This window comes from Manis pentadactyla, chromosome 11 (genome assembly GCF_030020395.1).
Source record: "Manis pentadactyla isolate mManPen7 chromosome 11, mManPen7.hap1, whole genome shotgun sequence".
In the NCBI taxonomy this organism is placed as follows: Eukaryota; Metazoa; Chordata; class Mammalia; order Pholidota; family Manidae; genus Manis; species Manis pentadactyla.
In genome coordinates, this window is record NC_080029.1 from 56,004,371 (window position 1) to 56,024,733 (window position 20,363).

At 37.1% G+C, this 20,363-nt stretch overlaps 1 pseudogene; it reads right to left on the reverse strand.

Moving 5' to 3' along the window:
- Positions 1–257: 257 nt before the first annotated feature.
- The window catches only part of LOC130679652 (rho GTPase-activating protein 17-like), a 32,006-nt pseudogene continuing 11,900 nt past the window's right edge, over positions 258–20,363 (reverse strand).

The following is a 20,363-nucleotide window of genomic DNA, read 5'->3' on the forward strand; positions in this document are numbered from 1 at the left end:
GACTCCGGTTTCTTCTGGGTGTAGGTACAGCTACAGATATTGTCCCTTGGGATTTGGAAGACTGCTATAGCCCAGGCTCAGTCCCTGCTCCAGTGTGTCCACAGAGCTGGAGACAGTCCTATCCCATACACTACTTTCAGCCCTAGTGCTCTGGGAGTGTGCTCTGGGCCCACGGAAGCCAAAGTGCTGTGATCTGTAGGGAGTGACAGCAGGGAAGTAGGAGATATATGTTCTCAGGAGTGCCACCCTAGAAGTCCTCAAGCTTCACATCTGAAACTCTTCTTCTTAATCAAGTTCATTTCCATTACTACCATATTGGCAGGTCACTTCTTCTCCAGGGTCCCCTGGTTAAAGTCATTCCCCGTGTGGGATGAGTGATTCAATTTTGGTGGTGAGAGGTACAAATGTTTCTGATACATTACATTTCACCTTTTTTTTAGGAAAGAATCACCTCATGCTGGATGAATTCAATCATTTTAACCATGTGCATGGATGTGGATAGAGACATCCCGGCAAGTATTCTTTCATTGGCACCAAGTTAGGTATTAAAATGATCAGTGTTGCCAGGAGCATCTTACTAATGCTGCTGGCATGACTAAGCTCTGCAAGGAACTTAAGTACCTAACGTTAACAACCTTTTGTGGTGGCAACTTCTGACATGCTTTCTCTAAATCTAAGTGCTTTCTATTTTAATGCTGCACAATTTCAATTTGTGTTCATTATTCATACAGATTAAAAATCATCAAAATTTCAGGTAATTTCTGTAATTAAGACTTTAAAGCAACTGCTACAGCATGGAAGCCTGAGTAGAATTCATCTAGGTAAGAAGCAGAATAATCTAAGGTAGCTTTCAGTTTCTTGGCCCCAGCCCCAATTTAAAAGATGTTCTTTTCCTACCTAGGAACTCCACTCCTAGGAATTTACCCAAAGAAAACAAGATCCTAGATTCAAAAAGTCATATGCACCCTTATGTTTATCACAGCACTATTTACACTATCTGAGATATGGAAGCAACCTGAGTATCCATCAGTAGATGAATGGATAAAGAAGAGGTGGTACATAAACATGGAATATTATTCAGCCATAAGAAGAAAACAAATCCTACCATTTACAACAACATGGATGGAGCTAGAGGGTATTATGCTCAGTGAAATAAGTCAGGCGGAGAAAGACAAGTACCAAATGATTTCCCTCATTCTTGGAGTATAACAATGAAGCAAAACTGAAGGAACAAAACAGCAGCAGACTCACAGACTTCAAGAAGAAATTAGCAGTTATCAGAGGGAAGTGAGTGGGAGGGAGGGAGAAGGGGATTAAGGGGCATTATGATTAACACACATAATGTATGGGGGTCACAGGGAAGATAGTATAGCACAGAGAAGGCAAGTAATGACTCTATGACTCTATAGCATCTTACTATGCTGATGGAGAGTGACTGCAGTGGGTGTGTAGGGGGGGACTTGATAATATGGGTGAATGTAGTAACCACAATGCTGCTCATGTGTAACCTTCATAAGATTGTATATCAATGATACCTTAATTAAAAAAATGTTATTTTCTTTCATGTTGGTCTCCAGGAGCAGCACGACACAGGCTAAAGACTTACCTAAAATTTTCTTTCAAAAGAGTCTCAAAGCTGGTTTTTCCACCAACTTACCTTAATCAGCTCACTTTTCAGGAAGGGCCACTCCTGAGACTGGTAATGTTTATCTATAGTAATCTGCTTGGATTTATGAAACAAAGAATGTGCTATACAGCCCTTCTTTAGCCATACAATAGCACATGTCTGCTACAAATTGATACTTGCACTCTTCTAGCTCTATCCATTTTGTTCTTTAAGGTATCTATTTTTGTTGGAAGCCCCGGAAAATTGATTCCTGAATATTTGTGAGTTTAGGTCCATCTGGCTCTGACAGAATCCCGGTCTAACACCTATTTAGCAAGCTGTTTACTCTGTTTCTGGATGTTTAGAGATCTCTCTCTCTCTGCTATGCCATATAGAAAGTCCACAATCTTTTCCTGAACAAAGACTCGATGCCAAGAGATTTCTAGAGTCAGTTGATTTTTTTTATATCATTAATGTACAATTACTTGAACATTATGGTTACCAGACTCCCCTTATTATGAAATATCCCCCACATACCCCATTACAGTCACTGTCCATCAGCGTAATAAGATTCTATAGGATCATTACTTATCTTCTTGGTACTACACTGCCTTTCCTGTGTCCCGCCCCATTACATTATGTGCACTAATCGTAATGCCCCTTTTTCCCCCTTATCCCTCCCTTCCCACCCATCCTCCCCAGTCCCTTTCCCTTTGGTAACTGTTAGTCCATTCTTGAGTTCTTTGAATCTGCTGCTGTTTTTTTCCTTCAGTTTTTTCTTTGTTCTTATACTTCACAGATGAGTGAAATCATTGGATACTTGTCTTTCTCCACCTGGCTGGAGTCAGTTGATTCATATCATTCTCTACATATGTGCAGCACTTCCCCAAGAGAAAGTCTTCTAGTTCAGCTGATGCTTCTTGCACATTCCTGGTGAGAGCTATTAACATTCTTTTTCTTTGCCTCCTCTGGCACCATAGTCATGCTGGCCCTGGAAGCACTATGAGGTGCTTGTGGGAACAGTGGCACATTGACTGCCCCAGTCCATGTGAAGCTTGAGCTATAACATATGTTTACAGAAGACTTGTTTTCTCAGTCTCATCCACTGGTTGGCCAACTGCTTCATGCAGCTGACCTTCACTGCAGCAGTTGTGGCTTGGCCTTAGGGGCTTGGACCCAACAGCAGTGGCTCCCCTTGCCAGCTCATTTGTCATTTCCAGTGGCCAGATCATTTGTCACTTCCAGTGATGCAGCTCTACTTCCTTCTTGGTGTTTCCATTTTTGCTCTCTTACTTAAAATTGCTCTCTGGCAGGATCTACAAGTTGAATTTGGCTTCATCATTATGTCACCTGCATGCATTTTGTGGAGGCATGGTCTTTACATCAAGTGAAATGTGGAAGTGTGGAAACACATGGAATATATATATATATTATATTACTTGGTTTTGAAATTGATTGAATTCAAACATAAATATGTAATATTCATACGGTTTGAATCTTTGTAGGAAAAATTCTTTTTAGAATGCAATGTTTTTTCTTGCAAGAAATATACAGCCATTTTATTGCCATTTCTAAAAGAATATTTTAATTTTAACTTGGTTATCACTGAAGTGTAACTTGGAAAGTAACTTGTCTTTTTAGGGAGGGAAATAGTGAAATATGTATTACCTAAATACAAATGTATTCTCTCTTATTTAAAGTCCCTTCTGAAACCATTCCGTACATACTCTTCATATACAGTATAAAAGTAAAACATCAATACTACAATAGAAGTTAAAGGGCTTTATATCTGAAATGTAACTAATGTCTATGCACTCTATCCAATATTAACCAGTTTTCAGCTAATCCTGTTTTTAGTAATTATTCTGTTATTGCCACCAATGTTATATTTTCTGCATAAAACAAAGGGAACTTAATAGTTTTAGTTTTTCTCTCATTATGTTACAAGGAGTTTGAATAGCCAGTATGTAGCAGCATAGTAAATGTGCTTTATACAACCTGAATTTATATAGCAGGCAATGATATAGGTACAAATTTGAAAAATATTTAGAGTTTGTTTATATTTTGCCAATTCAGCATTGCTGAGGAATCAAGATTACTGGAAAATAATTTATCAGCCAGAATCCTTCAAGAATGAGAAATGGACAGTTAAATTGAGAAAGTCTGTATAGAAAAAGAATAAATTATTAATTCACACCAAAGAAGAGAGGCATCCTGGAAAATATTTTCTAGGCAGCATTTTTTACTGGTTCTCTCACCAATCATGCTAATTGTGAATTCAAATACCACATGCTAACATCATCGATTTTTATTGAAAAATAACATAATACTTCCATTATTTGAGACTTTTACCTACAAATCTGGCATAGTTTTGTAGAGTATTTTCTTTAAATTAAATATCTTTCTTGAACAAATTTTTGTAACAATTTTGATACAGGCAAATCATGTCAAAAGTTTAACATCATTTTTTTTCAAATCAAATCATAGGCAACTTTGATGGATTTTATCACAGACAGGATGAACAATTACATCCTTACATCAGTTCCTCAGTGCAAAAAAAAATTACAGTTGTGTAAATAATGATCTTTGATTATCAAAAAGCATGAAACAGTTGGTATCCTATGAAGAAATTATGTAGTTATCTTTGATAAAAATAACCTATTATTTGAGAACAAAGTATAGATCTAGTTTTTGAATTTGATCACATCTCCAATAACAGATGCATGAGGAAAATTTCAAAGGTAAAAGGAGATAACCAAGTATGCTTAACTTTTATAAAATTAAACAGAATCAGGTAGTTGAATCTCAACACATTGATTCACTGTAGAATGTTTCAACTTAGCTCTGCTTGGATGTGGTGTGAACACTTTAGACAATTATTTTGTAATATATTACTATAATTTTGTAATATAAGAGCATTTATCATATAAGCTTATCTTACAGTACTATTTTCTTTTTTAGATGTCACTAGGTTTCGTAATGTTTTTCAGGGTTTTCTAAAAATATCCTGGTTTGTGCTTTATCTTACAAGTTCACTGAACTGTTTAACTGTGTGGCTCTTAGTTGCTATATAATAGCTTTGACTGAAAGTGGGCCTCTTCCAGCAAGATCACAGAACCTTAGCTCATGCACAATGTGCACTAACCTTACTCAACTTATTTTACTTTTTCTTCTTTTTCTCCCAAGTTAGATTCATTTCAACTTGAAATGTGTGTAATAAATTACTTATTTGATATGAGGCAGGAATAAATGAAAAAAACAGAATAAAAAGCACTAGATTGATATGTTTGGCAGTTTATATAACCATAGAGTAAAATTATAAGAATGGTCTAAGCAGTTTTCATTGCAGACTCAAGTTTTGCATTGATGATTTAAAATGTCAGTTACTATTATCTTTAGACATCTTGTATTAAAAGTAGCTTGGATCTTGCAGCTACTTTCCCACTAGGGCAATGTATTTTATTTTTAAGTAGTTATTTATTCCTTATTGGGTTCAGTAGTTCTCCTTTTATTAGTCTACCATGGGTATTAAACACAATTCTGTATTATTTGATCACCATCATCTTCATGATCATAATTACACCTTCCTCATCTGAAATATTACCACCAGAGCAATTACAAAGAAATTAAATGTTGCTATGTACCAGTGGATGAATTGAAGATATACATACATTCTTTTTTCATTTATTTATTGTACAACTCTAAGTATTATATTTTGCGTAGTAAGAAAATGAGCAGTTATGCAAAGAATGTAAGTAGCCATCTGATTCTAAAACATGAAATCAGGAATACAGACCTTGGTTGGGGAGATGAGATAGAAGCCAGTTTTATGGACATGTGTCTGTTTTCCATATTGGATATAAACACATACTCAGGAGAAGACTCAGTGTTCCATGGTAGCTATTCTTTATCTTACTATCTATACTATTTTCAGCTACTCACCCTTACAGTCTTATGTCACCCTATGTGTTCTTGTTTAGCCAAAATATTTGAATATGTTTTAGACTTCAGAAATATAGTATGCAAAATAAAATAGTATGAGTCTGAAGTAAACTAAGGATAGTCGGTAACTTTCTCATCCTATAAAGCCCATTTATGTAAATTCTATAATAAACATAGTTGATGCTCTTGTTAGTGAAAACATGAAGCTTTTCCCATAAGGTTGAAAATTAGGCAGGGATTTTCAACTTCACTCTTTCTTATTCAACATGATGTTTGATTTAGCAAGTTCAACAATGGGAAAAAATGAAATAAAATGTATACAATTCACAAAAAAAAGAATAAAGCAGTTTTATTCACAGGAAAGACAATATGCTACATATGAAAGCCTGGGAATATAAAAATATACTGCTAGAATTAATTTGGTAGTTTCACTTGTTATAATATCACAACTAAAAAATCAATTGTACATCTATATAGTATCAACAAACAACTATGAAATTATACTAAAATGAAAATATCATTTACAAAAGCACTGAAGAATATAAAACATGTATGGATAAATGTAACAAAATATGTGTAAGACCTCTACAGTAATACCTACAAAGCTTTGGTGATAGAAGTCAAAGAAAACTTAAGTAAATTAGATTTATATAATGATTATAGATTCAAAGACTAAATATTGTTACAATATCAGTTATCCCAGAAATTATATTTAGAATTAATACAAATCCTAACAGATTTCTGCAAAACTGTTTAAAGAAGTTGCAACATGATTCTAAAATTCATGTAGAAATTCAGAGGATTTAAAATAGCCAAAATAATTTCAAAGAAATGTTTTATACATTATGAGAAACTGTACCACTTTATTTCATAATCATATATTGAGTCTTCTTGGACACTACTAGAGAAAATGGAAGCAGGGTGAGCAGTGTTGTTTATGTTCCTCCTAGACACTGCTAATGAGGATGGGAGCAGGCTGAGCAGCATTGTTTATAGTCCCCACACAAGCTGACAGTGCAGACAAGAGAGGGGTCAGAGTGCACACACCAGCTTCAGACTTGATGGAGGTGGCTTTATGGCCCCTGACACACCCAAACACAGTGAAATATATCCAGCAGTCCCACCAAGGTGGTACTAGGAGCATGCTTACATGGATTCAACCTTCTGTCCCTGGCTACCCCATTTGTATGGTCCCAGTCAGATGCCAACCCAGAAAACTCCTGAACTGCATCCATCCACCCCTAGCCATCCACTTAGCATGACCTTGGACAGCACCCACCCAGGAGATCCCTGGACAGTGCCTCTCCACTCTTAATCACTCTGTCACAGAGGGCCCAGCACATTGCCCACCTGGGAGCCCCCTAGACTATGTATCCTTGAAACTGGCTATTCTGCCAGCATGGACCTGGATGGCAACCACACAAGAGACTGCCAGCCCATGTCCTGGGAGCCCCAGCACCAGGACATGCCCAAATCATGCTCACTTGGCCTCCAGCTAGCCAAAACCACCAGATACATGCAGTCTACATAGGAGAGCTTCCTACACAACAAGACCAATACTCAAAGACTGGGAAAGTAGCTCATTTGATTAATTAATAGACTCAAACACAGAAAGTCACACACACACACACACACACACATACACACACACACACACACAAACCTAAGTGAAACAGAGTTAACAATCTGCCTGATAAAGGGTTGGAAACAGTGGTTGTAAAGATGCTCACTAGTCTTGAGAGAAGAATGGATGAGCTAAGGGAGGACTTCAAAAAATAGATAGAAAATCCAAAAAAGGATCAGAGATGGAAAAATACAATGAATGAAATAAAAAATAAATTAGAAGGAATTGTCAGCAGAGTAGAGGAGGCAGAAGAATGGATCAGTGACTTGGAAGGCACAGTAATGGAAAGCACTCCAGTTGAACAGCAGAGAGAAAGAAAGAATAGAGAGAAATGAAAATAGCTTAAGGGAACTCTGGAACAGCATCAAACATCCTAATATTTGCATCATAGAGTTCCAGAAGGAGAGGAGAGAAAGGGGTGGGAAGATTATTTAAAGAAATAATAGCTGAAAACTTCCATGACCTGGGGAAGAAAATAGACATCCAGATCCAGAAATCACAAGAGAGTTCCAAATAAGATGAATCCAAGGAGGTCTACACCAAGACATGTAGTAATTAAAATGTCAAAGATCAAAGACATAAAAAGAATATTAAGAGTAGCAAGAGAAAAGCATCAAGTTACCCATAAGGGAAACCCCTAAGGCTATCAGCTGATATTTCAACAGAAACTCTATAGGCCAGAAGGGAGTGGTATGATATATTCAAATTTCTGGAAGAGAAATATGTACAACCAAGAATACCCATCAAGGTCATTCAGAATTGAAGGAGAGATAAAGAGTTTCTCAGATAAACACAGCTTAAAGGATTTCAGCATCACTAAACTAGCCTTACCAGACCTAAAATAAAAACTGTTAAAAAAATCATATACATTGAACATGGAGGAGGGGGAGTTAAAAATGTAGTGCTGTTACAATGAATTCACAGGGGAGGGGTGGTAGGGTGGATGGGTGAAAGAGGTGAAGGGGAAAAATAGTGAGAAAGTTTGGTATTTTGATCAAAGCAATGGTTATATGAGTGTATACATGCAAAACTTATTAAGGTATGCATGAAGCTTTGTGCATTTTACTGTATATAACTAAAAAAAAATCTAATGCAAAAAGAAAAAAGATATATTGTGATATTTATATAGTGATAGATTAGTAGATCAACTGGACTAAATAAGGTGTCCAGATATAAATATACATTTATATGCCTAAAGGATTTTTTTCAAATGCACCAAGTCCATTTAATAGAGAAAGGAAGTCTTCTCAACACATTTTCTATTACAATTGTTTATTCATATGTATTTCACAACACATACAACTTGAGATAGATCTGAAAGCTAAAACTCGACATTTTCTACAAGAATTCATAATAAAATATCTTTGCAAGCCTGACATAGTCAAGATTTCTTAGAGAAGACCCAGGAAACATTAACAATAGAGACCCTTATTAAAAAATAAAGTTAAACAAATACACAGGTATGGAAATGAAAAGGCAAGGCACAGAGCTGGAGGAAATAAATGCCCCCCCCACAGTACATATGTTTGGCAAAGCTTGTTTCCATAATATATGAAGTCTTCCCACAAATCATAATTGTGGAAAATATTTTAATAAAGACTTTGAAAAGGAAGTTATACATTTTGTCAATAAGTATATAAAGAAGTATTATGTATTATTAGTTATTAGGGGAATACAAATGCAAATAGAGCACTGGTGGAAATACATTCCTGGCCGAAAACCTATGTATAATTTTTTAGGACCAACCATAGGCAATTAGAAAGGCTTTACCTGGCTGGCCTTTTGGGGGAGAGCTGCCATCCCCACACTAGAATTGGAACATAGCCAGTGCACTACAATCTCTGAAGGGACTGTCAGTCAAGGATTCAGGCTCCCTCTGGCTGTCCATGCTCTTATGTGCATCAGAGACGTATGTTCCAAAGATTATATAAATGGATAGGATCATTAAAAGGATTCTTCCTTGTTTCAGATGACATAATAGACTTAATTCACCTAAAAAGTTTACTACTATTTTCAGTAATACAGTCATTTATTCAACAGACAATTATTAAATACATCCTACTGCCAGCATTATATAATGCTGGATTATAAGAATGAACAAGATCTGTCCTCATGGATGGTCTCCTGAAGAATATAGTCATTAAAAAAGGTTTTTCAAATATGCTGAGTTTTATGATGACAGGGCAAATGGATTCATTTGAAAGAATATTTCTTAAGAAAAACATATATGAATACTTTCTGAATCAGTCTCTATTTTTGAATAAATAATACTTCACAGAATAATAAAAATAATTTTTTCATGTTCTTTTGTGCTATGTCATAATAGTCTGTACTCTCTAAGCAAATAGATCTCAAATGCAATACTACTATGGTTATAGTTGTTATAACAATTATGGCAAATATTTAAAGAGCACTTATGATGTAGCTGACATTGTTTAAGTTGTTTATATGGAATGAACTCTATTCTTCCTCAAAAATTATTCTGAGGAGGGTGTTGATGATCTCCCTATTGTAGCAATTCTAGTTTATCTATAAGCTATCAAGTTTTCAGGATTGAAAGATAAATGTTGACTCAATAATATTATAATGAAAGTTATGAATTATTAATCAGTTAATGACTTTAATGACTATAGGCAGATAAAAGATTTTGAGAAATGATCATTTGACCAATTTTTCAAGAAATTTGAATAATATTAGATATAATTAGATTGTGAAATAATAAAAACAGAAATTTCATTATGGTGAATCATGTGATACCTTACTGGGATTTTTATTTTGTTAAAGAGAAAAAAGTGACTTGGGAACCAAAATGTTTGAGGAATTGCCATTTTCCTATCCCTGGTTATCAAATATGGTACTTTCTAAGCACAGTTATGACACCTTTCAGCTTCTTATTCATTTCATAGTAAAATGACACATGTAGTTGTTAAATTACTGTACTTATTCTTCAGGGATGCTTCTTTATCTTTTCCATATCTTATCTAGCATTGAGAGGTCTGTCCTTCTAGTGCTGCCTATAACTGTGCAGGCAAATCAGCATATTTCTGGAGTTTGGTATTAAAACTGCTACTTTATCTAACCTAACATTTAGTATAAACAACATTGAATATGTTGATCTCCTACCATTGCTTTGTATTGTTTTTACTTATTTTTGACCCTGGCGAAAAGAGATGCTATCCATTGAGTCTCATTGAAGAACCTAATATACATATTATTTTAATGCATTTATCTCCTTTTGAAATCCATTTACTAAATAAATATTAAATTATTAGTAATATTGTACCTCTGATGCAGTTTGAGCTAACTAACTATCAAGATTATCTTAGTACAAACCAGTGTTCACTCCTATCATGTTAATTCTGGATGATGCTTTGGTGTCAGTTGATTTTATGGTAAGGGAACATGTAGGATAAATAAAGAGCAAAATTTAAAAAATTTAACTGAAATCTTCATACTTGAATGGTAAATAAATTAACATGCAAGCTTTCCGATCAAAGTATTTGAATTCAAGCACAAACACAAAACAAATGGGTAAATCCCATTACCTTACAAATTACAATAACAATTTGAAGCTTTCATGAGTAGGCTAGAAAGATAAATTATTCACTGACTGGATTCCACAGGAAGCTCTTATAAATTAGATCCTGACTAAAGTTTTTTTTCTCCTAAAATGGATTAAAAAGCAGTTTCTATAAAGAATTCAATTAGCATTTCTATTTTATGATGCTAGTATATATGTCATTTATGACATATTCTTTGGGAATATTCTTATCTTAAGGTAGATAAAATTCTGTCTTAATAAGATCTCAATCAAGATTTCTTAGAAATTTCTTATGATGAGGCAAATTAAGGATTTGTTGATATAAGCAAATGATTTATATATTGATTTACTTTGCATGGCACATCTTGCTTTTAGCAGGAGGGATGGTTATTTAAGGAACCAAATTGCTCTGGAGGGTGTAGATGGAGCCAGGCAATGAATGGCTCCAATCAAGCCACCCACATTCTGGCAGAATGTCTGTGACTATGGATGGCATTATAGATGCCATTACCCAAATGTACTGCTAATTGTTATCTCTATGCCGAATCAAGGAGAATTTAAGTGTCTTTTGACTGGTAAAGACTTATAGCAGTGTTGAATTTCTATAATTTAACCACATCAAGGCATCTCTTTATTTACATTTAAAGACCATCATAAGACAGCTGACTATGCTATACACAAATGCACATACACAAGCAGTCACATATCACACATATTCAGACATATTTTTTAGTTATCTGAGATACTTAAGACCCAGGCCCTTTTATAGGAAGACTGAACATATACATCATTCTGAGGGAAGGATCCAGGCATCAGAAGCTTAACCTAATGTGAACCCTTACTCATTACTGGAAGTAATAATTTATCATAGAAAATACTGTCTGTCACAGCAATTGTCTCCAGGGTCAGAGCCTCATGTGGGTCCTAGGGCAAGAGAATGATATGAGTAATTCATGAAGAATGGGGGCACATGTTGCCCTTCTTTAGGAGTCCTCTAATAAAGCCCAAGCTGAAGATAAAGGGAAATTCATCCCATCCCTGCATACTGGTCTTTAATGCAAAGTCAGCAGCAGCCAAAGTGGGAACTGAATAGCAGAGCAGGCAAATGATCACGCAAAACAGAAAACAGTGGAGACCATCAGGTCCTGTCAAGCCCAGGTGAGTCTGGCAGCACTGAGGTAACAGTGAAGAGATGACACTGACTTTGCTTTTTGCCACAGAGCTGTAACCACACTCAATAAGAAAAGCTGTAATAATGGCAGTTAAGGTCCATTCATATGGAAACACTTGTAAAGCACTCCCCACAAAGTCCAAGATAAGCTCTGAGCAAATTTCTTATAGATCCACAATCCAGCATTCTATAGGTGGAGGCTCAAGCCAGTGGAAATTTCCCACCATTTCTTTCCAGTAAGATAAGGTCAAAGGAATGTTGAGATATACATATAAATGCTATGCAGTTTATTAACAATTAATGGAAATGAAGAAAAGTAAACCAGAAAATATGTAAACCTTATTTTTATTTCTCATGATTAGTACTATTACTATGTCTACATATGACTTTATATATGCAAATAAGTTATTTTTGAAAAATCAGTAATCATGTTCCTGTTTAGCCCTTATTTACTTCTCTTTCTTATTTTTCCATTTTTTTTTAGGTACATGCACTTTTCCAGTTACATTAGGCTGCCTGTGTTAGGAATGTTAGATAGAAAGATAGACATGAGCAGCCAGAAAAGGGAAGATAAGGTTCAAAGAGTGCTGGAGTACAGCTCCAGCGAGTCCAGGGGTCCCTGAAGGATGAACGGCGTCGGCGACTGAATGAATGAGTGAGGACACAGACACTAGCAAAAGCTGAGCCTGGCCTTTACTGAAAAGTAGCAGCTTGATTATATACTCTTTGATTACATAAAGTAAAGTACAGATATTAATGATTTAATTGACACATAGCATGGTTACATGAGTTTGGAGAATGAGATTAAGTCATTTGGCAGGTTTTAGCAGTTAATTTGTTTCTAAGTAAGCTTTTGTTTTTAGTTATTGCGGCCAGAAAATCTTACAAAGGTTAAGTAGGTGCCAGACTCTTGGTTTCTTTACAGATGACTATCTAAAGTTCACTATTTTATTATTTTTATGTAGGGCCCTCATTCTTTCATAGTTATAGTCCCATTCTTCATCTCTGGTAGGAAACAAAGAGGCTCTCTCAAAAAGAACACTATGACCTTTTGGCAGGCAGGGACAAATTTTATGGACTGTGCCTTGGACCCATTTTCACTAAGACTTACAGTGGGGATTTTTCTGATCTGGAGTTAGGTAATGCCCTGTTCTCATTTGTTTTATAGTTTGCCAGGTTGTTCTCTGGCTGGCTAACCACAGAATATCATTTGTTCTCTGTACCTACCTGTTGCCATTAATCATTGAATATGTTATGTGGAGGCCATGTAGGGGCGGGGAAAGGAACCTCGACCCAGGTAAATTTCCCATATGTTTTTCCCATAAACTTGGGTTCAGTTCTCATGGGGTCTCACTTTCCCATCACCGGGGGTAGCCACAGGGACAGTAGTGTTTTTCTCTAGTTTCCTTTATGACTAGTACCTAAAATTTTCAGGGAGAATTAGATATGGCCTCTTCCCTGAAGGGACAGTTGGATTGAAAAGATAATAACAAATTTATTTGGAGGAATATTTTGAGCAGGAGGGAAATTGGGGTTGCTCCTCTGGGAAGGCTGCTGTGCAGTCCCTTCCATCTGACTGCCTGGACTGTGTCATCAGGCTGGCAGGTTGGACCAGCTCCCAACAAAAGAGAAAGTCCCCAGATAAAATTCAGAGAAAAAGCTGCCCACACTCTGACCAGGTAGGGGTCCATGTGATGATAACAAAGGCTTTGCAGAAAGACTTCTTTCCTGACCAGATCCCAGTGGGGCATAATCTAAGAGAACCAAAAACTGCCCAAATCAGACTTCATCATGGGGAAAGTGTTATGGGCTGGTCCCCACTGCAACAAGGAACTGAAAGGCAGAGACACAGTAGTGAAGCAGAGTGGAATTGCATTTGAATACACTCCAAGGAGGAGCAGGAGGGAAGCTTATATATTGCATTCTGGCTAGGGGGCAAGACTTTGACTGACAAGGTGGGGTTACTTGATTTACAGGTCTTTCTAGATAGTCATCCCAATCAGTGAGCATGTCCTTTCCCCACGCTGAGGTGTGATTTGGGCAGTTCTTAGTTCTGTTCAATTGTGTCCCCACTGGGATCTAGGTGGGGAGGGAGTTATCTCCCTGCAAAGCCCTTGTTGTCTTCATATGGGACCCCCAACTGGGCAGAGTGTGGGCAGCTTTTTCTTTGAACCTTTTCTGGAGGGCTTTTCCTTTGAACCTTATCTTCCCTTTTCTGGATACTCATGTCCATCTTTCTACCTAATATTCCTAACAAAAGGACATGCTTACTGAGAGGGATGACTGTATAGATGGACCTGTAAGTCAAATAACCCCACTTGTCAAAGAGGTGTCTCTTCACCATAATGCAATATAAAAGCCTCCTGCCTAAAAGTTTGCTGTCTTTGTTTACCTTTACTCTGGACCGCTCCCCCCTTGGAGTGTATTGAAATAAAACTTTCACTCTGCTTTGCTACTGTGTCTCTGTCTTTCAATTCCTTGTTGCAGTGAGGAAAAGAATTGAGAACATCCTCAACCCATAATACCTGAAGTGATTAACACACATGCAACACAACCTACAACAGTACAGACTCTGACAAACCTCTATAAGAATTCAAATTCCATCAGTTTGAATTAATATATCATCACCATTGACACTTTTTTTCCTGGCCAGCTTACACCTAGTGACTGATTTCTATAATAGTATGATTATTATCACTGGAGGCCTTTCAAAGTTCACCTCATTAACACAATAAAAGACACCTCTATAGCTCACATCACTTAGGAAATTCCAAGTTGCCTAGGTCCGTGCCACAAAAGGGGATGAAGAACAAACTACTCCTTAATATCAGTCACAATATCACACCCTTCCTCTTCCCAATGTTAAATGTTGTGGCACTTTCCTGTCCCATTCTGCACTTGCCTAAACTCTCATTCTTGATATTGTTTTTTGTATCTATTCCTCTAACTTCAAAAACCTTGAAATGTAGATACTATATTTCACAGGATACAATGGTTGCTGAAATCAAAGCACAACAAACAAGCTTAAACATTTAGGTGGAATTAAAGAATAAAGAGAATGAGAGGTGGAGCCAAGATGGCAGCGTGAGTAGAGCAGCAGAAATCTCCTCCCAAAAACATATATATTTTTGAAAATTCAACAAATACAACTATCCCTAAAAGAGAGACCAGAAGGTACAGGACAACAGCCAGGCTACATCTACACCTGCGAGAAACCAGCGCCTCGCAAAGGGGGTAGGATACAAGCCACAGCTGACAGGACACAAGCACCCCTCACTCCAGCTCCCAGCAGGAGGAGAGGAGTCAGAGAGGGGAGGGAGAGGGAGCCCAGGACTGCTAAAGACCCAGCACTGGTCATCCACTCCAGAGCACAGACACACAGTGCATGGGGTGCTGGATACTAGGGAAATGGGAAAGTAAAATCTGCCAGTGGGTCCCCACAGCCAGTGCCCCTGGGACAAATAAAAGTGAGTGCTTTTTGAAAGTCTTAAAGGGACAGGGACCCAACAGCTGGACAGAAACATCCCGGGACACTTAGCCCAGCAGCTTGGATTCCTGGGGAACTCTGGGTGCCCTAACCCTCTGGGTGGCAGTGCAGCTCAGAAGACCCTCATGGAGACAAATAGCCTCCCTCACATTTCCCCATTGCCACCACTACACCAAAGTGGAGCAGCAGCCTGAGGCTGGCCACAACCACAGCAACCATGGAGCTTAACTCCACAGTGGCCAGGCAAGAATTGGAGACCCTGCCTGTACGAAGCTGCTCAGCACAAGCCACTAGGGCTTGCCATTCTCCCAGGAGAGGAAGGCCACAAAAGAGTAGGAAGGGACATTCTCCCAGCTGATGCACACACCAGCTCCTCACAACTACCTCTATAGCCATGGAAAGGCACAAGAATTTGATACATACCAGACTAACCCAGACAGCCACCCCTGAGAAGGAATCTGGGGAAATAGACCTAACCAATCTCCCTGAAAAAGAATTCAAAATAAAGGTCATAACCATGGTGATGGAGATGAAGAAAAATATGCAAGACCTAAGGGATGACATCCAGAAGGAGATTACAGAAATGGAACAATCTCTGGAAGGATTTATAAGCAGAATGGATAAGATGCAAGAGGCCATTGATGGAACAGAAACCAGAGAACAGGAATGCATAGAAGCTGATGCACAGAGAGATAAAAGGATCTCCAGGAATGAAACAATATTAAGAGAATTCTATGACCAATCCAAACAGAAAAAAATATTCACATTATAGGGGTACTAGAAGAAGAAGAGAGAAAAAAAGGGATAGAAAGTGTATTGAAGAAATAATTGCTGAAAACTTCCCAAAACTGGGGGAGGAAATAATCACTAAGACCACAGAAGTACACAGAAATCACAACAGAAGGGACCCGAGGAGGACAACACCAAGACACATAATTAAAAAATGGCAAAGTTCAAGGACAAGGACATAGTTTTAAAGGCAGCTAGAGAGAGGAAAAAGGTCACCTACAAAGGAAAACCCATCAGGTTAACATCAGATTTCCCAATAGAAACCTTACAGGCAAGAAGAGAATGGCATGATATATTTAATGCAATGAAACAGAAGGGCCTTGAACAAAGAATACTGTATCCAGCACGATTATCATTTAAAAAAGAAGGAGGGATTAAACATTTCCCAGACAAGCAAAAGTTGAGGGAATTTGCCTCCCACAAACCACCTCTATAGGGTATTTTAGAGGGACTGCTCTAGATGAGAGCACTCCTAAGGCTAAATAGATGTCACCAGAGAAAATAAAATCACAGCAAAGAAAGAAGACCAAAAAATACTAACTAAAGGCAAAAAATAAAATCAAATACCCACAAAAGCACTTAAAGGAAACACAAAAGATCACAAAATAAAACACCCAACATATAAAGAATGAAGGAGGAGGAATAAGAAGGGAGAGAAATAAAGAATCACCAGTCGTGTGTATAATAGCTCAATAAGTGATTTAAGTTAGGCAGTAAGATACTAAAGAAGCTAACCTTGAACCTTTGGTAAACATGAATCTAAAGCCTACAATGGCAATAAGTACATATCTTTCAATAATCACCCTAAATGTAAATGGACTGAATGCACCAATCAAATGACACAGACACAGAGTAATAGAATGGATAATAAAAGCAAGACCCATCTATATGTCGCTTACCAGAGACCCACCTAAAACCCAAAGACATGCACAGACAAAAAGTCAAGGATGGAAAAAGATATTACATGCAAACAATAGGGAGAAAAAAGCAGGTGTTGAAGTACAAGTATCAGACAAAATAGACTTCAAAACAAAGAAAGTAACAAGAGATAAAGAGGGATATTACATAATGATAAAGGGCTCAGTCCAACAACAGGATATTACCATTATAAATATATATGCACCCAACACAGGAGCACCAGTATATGTGAAACAAATACTAACAGAACTAAAGGAAGAAATAGAATGCAATGCATTCATTTTAGGAGACTTCAACACACCACTCACTACAAAGAATAGATCCACAAAACAGAAAATAAGTAAGGACACAGAGGCACTGAGCAACACACTAGAACAGATGGACCTAGTAGATATCTATAGAACTCTACATCCAAAAGAACAGGATACACATTCTTCTCAAGTGCACATGGAACATTCTCCAGAATAGACCACATACTAGGCCACAAAAAGAGCCTCAGTAAATTAAAAAAGATGGGAATTCTACCAACCAACTTTTCAGACCACAAAGGTATAAATCTAGAAATAAATTGTACAAAGTAAGAAAAAAAACTCACAAACACATGGAGGCTTAACAACATGCTCCTAAATAATCAATGAATCAATAACCAAATTAAATGGAAATCCAGCAAGATATGGAAACAAATGACAAAAATGACACAAAGCAACAACTTCTGTGGGATGCAGCAAAAGCAGTCTTAGGAGGAAAATATATAGCAATCCAGGCATATTTAAAGAAGGAAGAACAATCTATAATGAATAGTCTAATTTCACAATTATTGAAATTGGAAAAAGAAGAACAAATGAGGCCTAAGGTCAGCAGAAGGAGAGACATAATAAAGATCAGAGAAGAAATAAACAAAATTGAGAAGAATAAAACAATAGAAAAAACCAATGAAACCAAGAGCTGGTTCTTTGAGAAAATAAACAAAATAGATAAGCCTCTAGCCAGACTTATTAAGAGAAAAAGAGAGTCAACACAAATCAACAGAATCAGAATCGAGAAAGGAAAAATAATGATGGACCCCACAGAAATACAAAGAACTATTAGAGAATACTATGAAAACCTACATGCTAACAAGCTGGAAAACCTAGAAGAAATGGACAACTTCCTAGAAAAATACAACCTTCCAAGACTGACCAAGGAAGAAACACAAAATCTAAACAAACCAATTACCAGCAAAGAAATTGAAGCAGTAATCAAAAAACTACCCAGGAACAAAACTCCCAGGGCCAGACGGATTCACCTTGGAATTTTATCAGACATACAGAGAAGACATAATACCCATTCTCCTTAAAGTTTTCCAAAAAATAGTAGAGGAGGGAATACTCTCAAACTGATTCCATGAAGCCAGCATCACCCTAATACCAAAACCAGGCAAAGACCACACCAAAAAGAAAATTACAGACAAATATCCCTCATGAACGTAGATGCAAAAATACTCAACAAAATATTAGCAAATAGAATTCAAAAATACATCAAAAGGATCATACAACATGACCAAGTGGAATTCATCCCAGGGATGCAAGGATGGCACAACATTCGAAAATCCATCAACAACTTCCACCACATAAACAAAAAGAAAGACAAAAACCACATGATCATCTCCATAGATGCTGAAAAAGCATTTGACAGAATTCAACATCAATACATGATAAAAATTCTCAGAAAAAAGGGTATACTGGGCAAGTACCTCAATGTAATAAAGGCTGCATATGATAAGCCCACAGCCAACATCATACTGAACAGCGAGAAGCTGAAAGCTTTTCCTCTGAGATCGGGAACTAGACAGGGATGCCCACTCTCACCACTGTTGTTCAACAAAGTACTGGAGGTCCTAGCCATGGCAATCAGACAAAACAAAGAAATACAAGGAATCCAAATTGATAAAGAAAAAGTTAAACTCTCACTATTTGCAGATGACAGCATACTGTACATAAAAACTCTAAAGACTTCACTCCAAAACTACTAGAACTGATATCAGAATACAGCAAAGTTGCAGGACACAAAATTAACACACAGAAATATGTGGTTTCCTATACACTAACAATGAACTAATAGAAAGGGAAATCAGGAAAACAATTCCATTCACAATAGCATCAAAAATAATTAAATACCTAGGAATAAACCTAGCCAAGGACATGAAAGACCTATACCCTGAAAACAATAAGACACTTTTAAGAGAAATTAAAGAGGTCACTAACAAATGGAAATTCATCCCATGCACCTGGTTAGGAAGAATTAATATCATCAAAATGGCCATCCTGCCTAAAGCTATATACAGATTCAATGCAATCCCTATCAAATTACCAACAGCATTCGTCAGTGAACTGGAACAAATAGTTCAAAAATTCATATGGAACCACCAAAGACCCCAAATAGCCAAAGCAATCCTGAGAAAGAAGAATAAAGTGGGGAGGGATCTCACTCCCCAACTTTAAGCTCTACTACAAAGTCACAGTAATCAAGACAATTTGGTGCTGGCATAAGAACAGAGCCACAGACCAGTGGAACAGAATAAAGACTCCAGACATTATCCCAAACATATATGGTCCATTAATATATGATAAAAGATCCATGGACATACAATGGGGAAATGACAGTCTCTTCAACAGATGGTGCTTGCAAAACTGGACAGCTATATTGAAAAGAATGAAACTGGATCACTGTCTAACCCCATAAACAAAAGTAAATTCAAAATGAATTAAAGACCTAAATGTAAGTCATGAAACCATAAAACTCTTAGAAAAAAACATATGCAAAAATCTCTTAGACATAAACATGAGTGACTTCTTCATGAACATATCTCCCTGTGCAAGGGATACAAAAGCTAAAATGAACAAGTGGGACTATATCAACCTGAAAAGCTTCTGTACATCAAAGGACACCATCAATGGAACAAAAGGTATCCTACAGTATGGGAGAATATATTCATAAATGGCAGATCCGATAAATGGTTGACACCCAAAATACATAAAGGGCTCATGCACCTCAACAAACAAAAAGCAAATAATCCAATTAAAAAATGGGCAGAGAAGCTGAACAGACAGTTCTCCATAGAAGAAATTCAGATGGCCAACAGACACATGAAAAGATGCTCCACATCACTAGTTATCAGAGAAATGCAAATTAAAACAACAATGAGATATCACCTCACACCAGTAAGGATCGCCACCATCCAAAAGACAAACAACAACACATGTTGGCGAGGTTGTGGAGAAAGGGGAACCTTCTACACTGCTGGTG